This window comes from Malus domestica, chromosome 14 (assembly GCF_042453785.1).
Source record: "Malus domestica chromosome 14, GDT2T_hap1".
NCBI lineage: Eukaryota > Viridiplantae > Streptophyta > Magnoliopsida > Rosales > Rosaceae > Malus > Malus domestica.
The window spans coordinates 1,198,204-1,209,783 of record NC_091674.1 but is presented as its reverse complement, the minus strand read 5'-3'; positions in this window follow the sequence as shown (position 1 = coordinate 1,209,783).

Here is an 11,580-nt window from a genome sequence, read left to right as displayed (position 1 = left end):
TTAGTAAGGCTTTTCACACTTTTTTAGACTACCCGTGAAATTATTATTATTATTAAAGAAAGAGAAGAGTGTTGGAAATTATTACATAAATTTAGGATTTAGATAGCTTCAAACCCACGTTTAGATTGAACCCAAAATCTAGAGTGGTTTGATCACAGTGAGCACACATGTTCTAACCATCGATATTATTATAGAAGACTATCAGTGAGCACACACACACACTTTGTGTGTGTGAATAATTTCTCTTAATAAGTACATAATTTTTTTAATATTACATAATTACTGTTTTGTCCTCCTTATGTAAATATTGTGTATCAAAAGTGAGGGTAAAATTAGAAAAATAAGTATAAAAAGGGTAAAATAGGGATATGATTGTCATTTTGTCAAAAGGTACAAAATTACTATTTTGCCCTCATTGTGTCACTAGTGTGTATCAAAAGTGAGGGCAAAATAGGAAAAAACGTGGCAAAAAGTTGACAAAGAGGGTTCTCTTAATAAATAAATTAGCATATGGGCACATACAAAGTATGTGAGAAATTTTTTTATTTTTTATTTTTGAAATAGAAGGAGAGAGGAAGAGAGTGATAGAAAATGTGGAAGTGAGAAGTTTTTTTTTTTTTTTATATATTTTTTAAATTAAAGATATGTTAGGATTACATGTAGGTAAGGCTTTGAAAAAAAAATAGCAAAATTTGATTGTGTGAAATTACATTTCTGTCTCATATTTCTTATTCATATTCTGTTTTAATTAAAAAATTAAACTAGTAATTTAAAAAAAAATTTGGTTAACAATGAGTGTTTTTATTAATTAGTAAAGATAAATAATAGTATAGATATCCTATGTTTGAAAATCTAGTAATAAAAAACATGCGTGGTTTTTTTTCGTCCAAGTTAATTGTCATGTTTTTGTTTTTATTTATTTTTTCCAACTCATTTGTCCTTTCTCTCTTCAGTGATACGACTATTCCTCCCCGTCCTTTTTATGGAATGCGATGTCCATACACGACACGCATCTGGTACAAGACCCCATCTGAAATACTGTATTTGTTGGTTACTTTATGACCAAAAATACAAAAGAATAACAAAAATAAAAGGAATTCACTGGAATGTTCACTTAAAATGTCTAAATGTCTTTTTAATGAAGTTATACAAATCCAAAAAATATTGGTAGGGCAGAATGTCAATGGGTTGCCAATTTTGAAAGAATGGTAGGTGGCATAAGCTTATTTGTTTGGCAAAAATAGTCCTCCAATATTATGTTAAAATTTTATACACGTTTAGCCGTCTACTACTTGTCAACATTGTTACAAAAAAAAAAAAAAAAAAAATCAGACTACGATATTCATGTGCCATAATTTGTTAAAAAGATTATTTTAAAAGTGAGATTTTTTATAGATTTTCTGTCAACTTAGAATTTAACATCTATTTTTATTCCAACTTTATAAAATTTATACCAAAAATATAAAGTGATAAAAAACTCTGCAAAGAGTTCTACTTTTAAAAAAGTAACTTTAACATTTCTCTTTGTTAATCATTTTGTTTGAAACGGGCTCCATCGAGCTCTTTAGAGAGTGCCCCAAATAACTACAACTCTATTATTGTACTGCAATTGGTGCTCTTTGCCACCTTAACGCTCTTGGGGTGAGAAATTTCTTTCCTTCTTTTCTTCCTAAGTCGAGGTGAAAAAAAATACTATTCTACTAATGTTAATCAATATTGATGTTGTCTCCAATTTAATCATTAGTGCAATTCCGTAAGTGTGGGTTTTGTTTACAAAATGTTTGATACAATAAGTAGTGAAACCAATTAACATAAATTGTAGTTAATTAAACATGATGTGAAACTTTACACTCTTCAACATATTGTGTCCTTAAATTAATGACGAATTTATTATCACTGAAGAAATTCTTTCTAATCTAGTTAAAAACTGTTGATCCACTGGCCATCTAGGTCTCATCTGGTTGAAAGATTTCAATCAGTTAACTCAATCATAAATAAATAAACCGGCGAGTGAAATAGAAACCTAATTCTCCACCGATAGACTTTACCTTAACATAAGTTATCGAGATCTACTAACAAAGATTAAGCAGCTACTAAATCTCTGTTCATGTGTAATTATGCACGTTGCTCTTTTCTTTTCCTTTTCAACTTATTTGTCCTTCCTCTGCAATGGGATTCCTATATCCTTGCTAACTAGCTTCTAGCATTGTAATATTTTTCATTCTCACCACGGAAATGTGAACGTAGAAATTTTCATTATCGTTGATATATATATATATATATATATATAAAATAAAAAAATAAAAAATAAAAATGGCACACTATGTGTCATAATACAAGTGGAGAGATACTAAAAAAATGCATTATCTTCCCACTTTGCTATAAAATATCATGACTAAGTTTGAATCCGATGAATAAAAGCTAGTGAACTTTAGGTATAGATAGGACATCATGAAAAAATTATTTGGTTAGAGTAGTACTACCAACTTACATGCATCGGATCTGATTAAAACTCCGAAACTAAGCGAGTTTGGATGACAATAGTGTTGCGAGTTATACATTAGTTAAAATGTAAATAGTAGTTTATTGTCCCACATTGGTGAAGTACATATGTAATACCAATTGTAACTCCTATATATACTCCACTTTGGAGATTAATGAATATATAAAAAATTCCCAAATATTGTCATATATATTTTTGGTATTTACCATGTTTAGTTTAATATTGGTATTTACTATGTTTAGTTCGATATGGCATCAGAGCAGTTCGCTCTTGGTGACCTGTGTGCTTTAAATTTTGTGCCCATATTTTTCGTGATTTCCTCCGTGTGAAAAAAAAAAAAAAAAAAAAAAGTGTCGTGCTACAGCGCCGTGAACAGTGGTCTTCTACATTTCGTGAACAGTGATTGCTACATTGCCATGAATAGTATTTGCTACATTGCCGTGAACAGTGATTGCTACAGTACTCTAGTAAATTGTTTTCATTCCGCTGCGTATCTTTTATGCCTTTATTGTTCGTGATTTTGTTCAATGGCTCAATATAATCATATTGGTATTTACTATGTTTAGTTCGATATGGCATCAGAGCAGTTCGCTCTTGGTGACCTGTGTGCTTTAAATTTTGTGCCCACATTTTTCGTGATTTCCTCCGTGTGAAAAAAAAAAAGTGTCGTGCTACAGCGCCGTGAACAGTGGTCTTCTACATTGCGTAAACAGTGATTGCTACAGTGCCGTGAATAGTATTTGCTACATTGTCGTGAACAGTGATTGCTACAGTACTCTGGTAAATTGTTTTCATTCCGCTGCGTATCTTTTGTGCCTTTATTGTTCGTGATTTTGTTCAATGGCTCAATATAATCATAGTGTTGTTATGCATCTTGGTGAAACAAATAAATGGATAATTGATACTGGGGCCACTGATCATGTGACGAGTGACCCTAGAGTGTTTGATGAGTTATGTGATTATGTTCGTGATCCGTATATTACTTGTGCAAATGGAGCACTTTCCCCTGTGAAGGGTTAAGGCACTATCTCTTTGACTCCAACCTTATCACTGGTCCGTGCTTTACTTGTTCCTGATGTTAAGTGCAATCTTTTGTCGGTAGGAAAACTTCTTGATACTTTATATTGTTCTGCTCACTTCTATCCTACGTATTGTTATTTTCAAGATATTCAAACTCAGAAGATAATTGGTTATGGTAAAAGTATAGGGGGTTTGTACATCTTGACTATGGAGGATACTGTTGTTTTTTGTTCAAATAATCATCAAGTTTTAAGTGCTAAAGTGGATAACAGACATCAAATTTGGTTGTGGCATCGACGATTAGGACATCCATCATTCAGTTATATGAAGCATCTATTTCCTTCTTTGTTTCGCACTTGTAATGATTCAGAGTTCAAGTGTGAAACATGTGTCATGGCTAAGAGTCATCGTGCTTCCTTTCCTGTAAGTGATTCTAAAGCTACTTTACCATTTGATTTGATACATTCTGATGTGTGGGGTCCTGCAAAAGTTACTTCTAATGGATTCCTATTGGTTTGTTACTTTTATTGATGATTGTACTCGGGTAACTTGGGTGTTCTTGATGAAAAATAAGAGTGATGTTCCGTTACTTCTTCAAGAATTTTGTACAATGGTATCTACTCAGTTTCAGACCAAAGTTAAGGTCTTCAGGTCTGATAACGGAGGAGAATATGTGAATCACACTTTGGCATGTTTTTTCCGTGATCATGGTATTATTCACCAGACGACTACTCCGTTTACACCCCAACAAAATGGTGTGTCCGAACGGAAGAATCGTCAAATAATGGAGGTTGCTCGCTCATTGATGTTAGATAAATGTGTTCCTAATCATTTGTGGGGTCATGCTGTTTTGGCTGCTGTGTATTTGATCAATCGTGTTCCAAGTCGGGTTCTTGATTTTCAGACACCGTTTGATATGCTACAAAAACATGTTTCTCTTGTTTCTGTCTCAAAGCTTCCTCCGAAAGTGTTTGGGTGTATTGCGTATGTGCATGTCTACTCTCATCAGCGGAGTAAACTTGATGCATGTGCTCTCCGGTGTGTCTTTATTGGGTATGCTAACAATCAAAAAGGCTATAAGTGTTATCATCCTCCGACTCAAAAAACTTATATTACCATGGATGTCACATTCCATGAGGAAGTTTCGTATTTTGTGAAGCCCTCTTCCGACTCTCCACTTCAAGGGGAGAGGGGGAGTGAAGTGCAGATTCGAAGAGATGATATGGATGATGTGTTACAGACAGAGTTGGGAACAGAACCTATTATTTTGCGTGATACTAATCAGTCGGCTACAGATGATGATCGGTTGCCTGCTGCTGATATATCTGATGAATTACCTTCTGATGATCGGTTGCTTGCTGCTGATATGTCTAACGAGTTGCCTGATGATGGTTCGTCCAGTGATGATTCTTCTAACTGTTTGGTACAAGATGGTGGCATACATGAGGTAAATTCTGACGATTCTTCTACTTATCAGTTGCCTCCACGAGCTAATCGTGGAAAACATAAAGTACAATATGAGCCTGATATGCATGCCAAAGCCAAATATCCTATCAACAATTATGTGTCCTCTCATCGTTTGTCTCAACCATATGCATCTTACATATGTCAGCTATCTAGTGTATCAATTCCTACAAAATTGCAAGATGCTTTGTCTGACCCTAAGTGGGTTAATGCTATGAAAGTTGAGATGGAAGCTTTGGAAAAGAATTCTACTTGGGATTTGGTTCCGTTACCAAACGGGAAGAAAGCCGTTGGATGTAGATGGGTGTTTACTATTAAGCACAAAACAGATGGTTCTATTGATTGGTATAAAGCCAGATTAGTTGCTAAGGGTTATACTCAAACCTATGGGGTAGACTATCAGGAGACCTTTGCTCCTGTTGCCAAACTTAATACTGTGCGTGTTCTTCTGTCCTTGGCAGCAAACCAGGATTGGCCTCTGTTGCAGTTTGATGTTAAGAATGCTTTCCTTCATGGTGATCTTAAGGAGGAAGTGTATATGGATCTCCCACCTGGTATTGGAACATCTCCTGGAAAATGTATTGTATGCAGGTTACGAAAGGCCTTGTATGGTTTGAAACAATCTCCTAGAGCATGGTTTGTGAGGTTTACAGGTTCAATGAAGAAGTTTGGGTATATCCAGAGTCATTCAGATCATACTTTGTTTCTAAAGCGACAAAATGGTAAGCTAACTGCATTGATTATTTATGTTGATGACATGATAGTGACTGGTGATGATCAAAGGGAGATACAGCACCTTCAAAAGTACCTAGCTACTGAGTTTGAGATGAAAGAATTGGGTGAATTGAAGTATTTTCTTGGAATCGAGGTTGCACGATCCAAGCATGGTATTTTTCTATCTCAAAGGAAGTATGTTCTTGATTTGTTAGCTGAAACAGGTATGTTAGATTGCAAACCTGTTGATACTCCGATTGAGCAGAATCATCGTCTGGGCTTATTTCCAGATCAAGTTCCAACTCATAAGGAACGGTATCAGAGGCTTGTGGGGAGATTAATTTATTTGTCTCACACTCGCCCTGACATTGCTTATGCAGTTAGTGTGGTAAGTCAGTTTATGCACTCACCTAGTGAAGCTCATATGGATGCAGTAACTCGTATTTTGAGGTACTTGAAGATGGCTCCTGGCAGAGGCCTGGTTTTCTCTAAGAATGATCATTTGAATGTCGAAGGGTATACAGATGCAGATTGGGCTGGTTCTATCACTGATCGGCGATCTACATCTGGATACTTTATGTTTGTGGGTGGTAATTTAGTTACTTGAAGAAGCAAGAAACAAAAAGTGGTGGCTAGGTCAAGTGCAGAAGCTGAGTTTCGTGGTATGTCTCATGGTGTATGTGAGTTGTTGTGGTTGGAAAAATTGTTGAGAGATCTTGGGTTTAAACACAAAGGTGCTATGAAACTTCATTGTGATAACAAGGCTGCTATTAAGATTGCTCATAATCCAGTTCAACATGATTGAACAAAACATGTGGAGATTGATCGACATTTCATTAAGGAAAAATTGGATGCTGGAATTATTATGTTTCCGTTTGTGAGATCTGAAGATCAACTGGCTGATGCTCTTACTAAGGCTGTGTCTAATAGTGCGTTTTCCGACTCGCTTGACAAGTTGAGCATGCGTGACATATTTGCACCAACTTGAGGGGGAGTGTTGCGAGTTATACATTAGTTAAAATGTAAATAGTAGTTTATTGTCCCACATTGGTGAAGTACATATGTAATACCAATTGTAACTCCTATATATACTCCACTTTGGAGATTAATGAATATATAAAAAATTCCTAAATATTGTCATATATATTTTTGGTATTTACCATGTTTAGTTTAATATTGGTATTTACTATGTTTAGTTCGATAAATAGTACTAAAATGTGTGACATCCTAGAAAGTTCTCGTGTTGCATCTCCAATCTCCTTTTGATTACCCAAAAAACAAAAAAAAAATATTGGAAATTAAGAATGGTGAAAGTCAGACGTTTCATGTGTCGGGAATCGATTCTCCAATATCTGTTACGAACAGACCACTTGTTAATACAGTCACAAGATAGCTACCGCTACCTGTAGATATACAGAGATACAAATTTTATTAATTTTTTGGTGTGGACAAGGTAGCTAGGTACTTGAGAATTTCTCATTTGATTTAATTATAATGAAGGAGGCAAAGAAACTAAACAATCAAAATTAATTCTACGTGTTTAGTGTTTGATCTCAATCAGATTCGGATGTGAGTATGATTTTATTTTATTCTTTTCTGAAAAAGGATTAGCTCGTAGTTTCATTACGACAATACACTATTTCAGGAGTAAGAAAAACTCACAGAAGCATTTTAACTTCCTCATGATCAGCATCGTGCGATTCAGCAATGCCAGAAATCAAACACAGGACATACCGTGTGAAATATGGGTTTGAAATTCGTTCCCTACTACTATACTACTCAGTGGTGGTTCACCTCGTGAGTATGATTAGAACTATGGTTTGGACTAAAATTCCAAACATACATTTCGATCCAAACCCAGCATAAGGGTTGATAAAATGAGTTGTTCAAAGAAAAACAAGAGAGGGAGAGAAAGACGATTATGTAAAATGGTTTTGTATGAAACTGCATACAGATAGTAATTTTAGACACAACACGTTATTGCAACTCTAAACTTGTACGAATGCACGATGTGATGCGTGTGGATGCAAATTTCCATTTCCTTCTTGGACAAAATTGCACCTACAAAACAATTAACACCTTAGGGTCAAAGCCAAGAGCCTCACGCACCTACGATGAATGGGGGAGGGGGGTTTTGACTGAAGAACCTCCGATGCCAAAATTAGAATTTAGAGAGAAAAATATTTAGAGAGTTTTTGAAGTTTTGCAAGAGTGTGGACTTAGGTTTTTAAAGAAAATGGGGTTCAATATATAGAGCATGGCCAGTCCCCCTTTAGAGAAAAGGAGGCCCGCCCTTTGGGGTATTTTTGTGTGAAATGAGTGATTTAATTGGTAATTAATGGATTAATTAGGAATAAATCCATTAATTAGCCAATTAACTCAATTTATTTGGAATGTTTTGAAGGTTATGAAATAATTACCTTGTGGAAAATATAGGATGAGGATGGATGAAATAACTTTGAATTTGTTACATATTTTGGACATTTTTGACTTGATTGACAGATGATTGTCCACTGCTCGCGCGTAGGAAATTTGATGTGCCTCGAGGGTAATTTTGTCTTTTTCTTACCAAAAAATCCATGTGTCGCCTCTTGATTATTTTTGGCTTCACAATGCGTACACAATTAAAACGACAAACACATCATCCACTGTTCACATAATATTATACTCACAAAATGATAACTTTTTTATGTTTAATATGAGTCGATATATTATTATATTATGAAAGGTTTCTGAGATTGATATAACTCTTCATTATAGTTTGTTACAATGAAATTGATAGTTGGTACGTATTGTTAGACTATAAAGATTGTAGGTTACTTGTAATATGACATGTGCCAAATTGTAAAGTGTACCACTTATCAATGTATTAGTGGATATGTTTTGAGGTAGTTATGGTAAATGTAGTTATAAATAGGGGAAAGTCTTGTAATTGTTACACAAATAAGTTTGTTATACAATTCTATTCTCTTGAGTACTTTGTCTCTCTACTTTCTTGATTGTTCTTCATAGCTTTGTTGACAAGTATAAGTTTATTCATCATAAATTATTTTGATCATTCTGTGAAAAATCGTTAAATTATTACGTGAACAACTATGTGATCACCTTTTAAATGGTATTTTTGTCGAGCCATACTCTCCCCTTAACATTGATATTGATAGATTTTTTTATAAAATGACCAAAATGATTTACAGTGAACAAATTCAGAGACCACTTATATCGAATTTCATTATTATGGTTCAAAATGAGAATTTATATCAATCTCATGAACTATTTTGACCAAAAAAATCCTTATATATTATCAATTTTACAATTTATTAACACGAAACATGACACCAATATAAATAAATAAATAATCCAAGCACGACTCCATTTCCAACACTAAAATTAGGCTATGATGGGATTATGAGTTATGAGTTTCTTTCTTTCCCTCTTCTTTCTTTCTGGTGAAGACTACCTACCAGTTTTCTCCGGAGCAAATGTGAAAGCAATGAAAATTTGTTGAAAATAGCATTGCAGGGGAAAGAGATCCTTTAAGATTGTGTTGTTTTGAAAATTGGGATTCCCTCTTCTTGAACGCATGAAGCTTTTTTCATATAAAATTTTACAACGACTGTGATAATTTTGAAATGAGTCCCTCTCCCTTATTCATACGCGAAAAGGAAAAAAACTAAAAACTAAAGAGGAGAGAAGGGGACTGAACGATTGGGAGAGATGGAGAAAGGAAGGGGATGATGCCGACTTGAGAGACAATAGGTGAAGAAGACAGAAGGTTTCAACATGAGATATTTTTAATTTAGACTCATTTGGAAGTACTTTTAATATGATTGAAAGCGTTTTTAAAGAACATGTTTATGAAACCAAAAAAATCCTTGTGAAGCCAAAGGCGCGAACTTGACAAACTGGAGGGACGGCAAGTGTGAGAACCAGAGGGAGCTTCGAGTGAGATAAGGCGTGCTGCTGCTGCTGGTTTGACTTAGCCGAAAAGGTATTTTATAACTCATTCTTTCCTGTGAATACTACATAAAAAGGTTTCATAACTCTTTCATTCTTCTTCTTCTTCTTCTTTCCGGTGAATACTACAAGAAAAAGTTATTAGAAGATTGACATATTTTTTTCTGAAAATTTAAAATAATTTTCACAACCAGATCATTTTTATCGAATTTTATTATCAGGACTAAAGTGAGAGTTATCCTAATCTCAAATACTATTTTAGCTCCCATTAACTTATAACGATGAAATGTTTTTCATATACTTATCTTTACTTCTATATATTAGTCTTAGATGAGACTAGATTATTAGATTGTGATGACTAGATGACATCAAAATGATATTAGCCATTCATATTTTCCCCCATCAACATTAGTCATTTGGGTTGTGATATACATACACCCATGTCATTTACTTAAGAGGATATATGAGAAGTAAAACATGGTGTGTGGATAGCATACCCCTAGTCATTTACTTAAGAAAACAAAATATAGGATACATAAATGGATAAGCAAAAAAAGCCATGCAACAACAAGAGTTCTTGAACTCCACCCACCGCAAGGGTGGATGTAAATTGGAACCAAAGTGGTCCTAGGACCACTCGGAGGGTGGAAAACTGTCACATTCCGGCCCGGGCCCCCACCACATCTAGGGCTCGACTCTACCGTAACACGATATTGTCCGCTTTGGGCATCGACCACGCCCTCACGGTTTTGTTTCTGGGAACTCACACGATAACTTCCTAGTGGGTCACCCATCCTGGGATTGCTCTTGCGTGAACTCGCTTAACTTCGGAGTTCTGATGGAACCTGAAGTCAATGAGTTCCCAAAAGACCTCGTGCTAGGTAGAGATGAAAATATACATATAAGGCTTACACGATCCACTCCCCTGGACGATGTGGGATGTTACAAAAACATGCATATGAAGGTCATCTGAAGATCCTTTGATTGTTTGGTACGTACGCATATCTCAACAGGCTGCATCAACATCACTCGACATATATTCTCAATAGCATTCACCAGATTGCTTCAACATATATTGTAACTTGTTGACATATAGGCAACAACATGATTTGGTTTCGTCAATAAGCCCACTAAGTGTTCGACGAAATGCCTCAATTGGATAAAATGAATTTTTTTTAACGCGCTCCGCGCTTTTTTTCTTTAAAAAACGTGAACCTTTAATGTTGGGACACCCAAGTTTCGAATCTTGGATCCCCCATTGCCTGCATGCCTCCCTCACGGCGGAGCAGAATTGACAACATAAACTCATCTTCTCCCTTTACCCTTTATTCATCGCGCCTCTTTTATCCAGCAGGTTTCAGGCCATCGTTATATAACTAGGGTTTTCGGGTGGCGGTGAATCCGTTTTATATGAGTCATACTTAAAATAGAATTTATCAACCCAATCATCCATTATATTATCACACGTGTTGTAACCCTTGTTTTAAAAATTACTTGAAAGCATCCTTAGTCAGTCAGTCTTACTTTTTTCCATAGAAAAGCATTCTCAGCACTCTTTTCATTTTCTTTTGTTAGGGATCTGCTATATTTTCTTAGGTATACGCAATAAAACAAATCCATTTTATTGAAAGAAAAATAAAGTTGATAGTAAAAGCAATACATTACTCACTGTTCACACAAAATAAGAAAATTGTGGAATCAAAAGCAACAAAAGAAATCACCAAAGGTTACAACATGGCATCCAAACAAATTCTAAATGCTCAAGAACACTAGCAACTTGCTATTAGTATAGTTGCATTTTATTTTCCGACATTTGAAAGATACTTATATATAGTATGAATCTCCAATGACATAGGGAAGCAAACCTTTTATTTATTGAGTAATTATAGAGAAGGATTAGACGAGATTTACCCTTCAGTAATGGT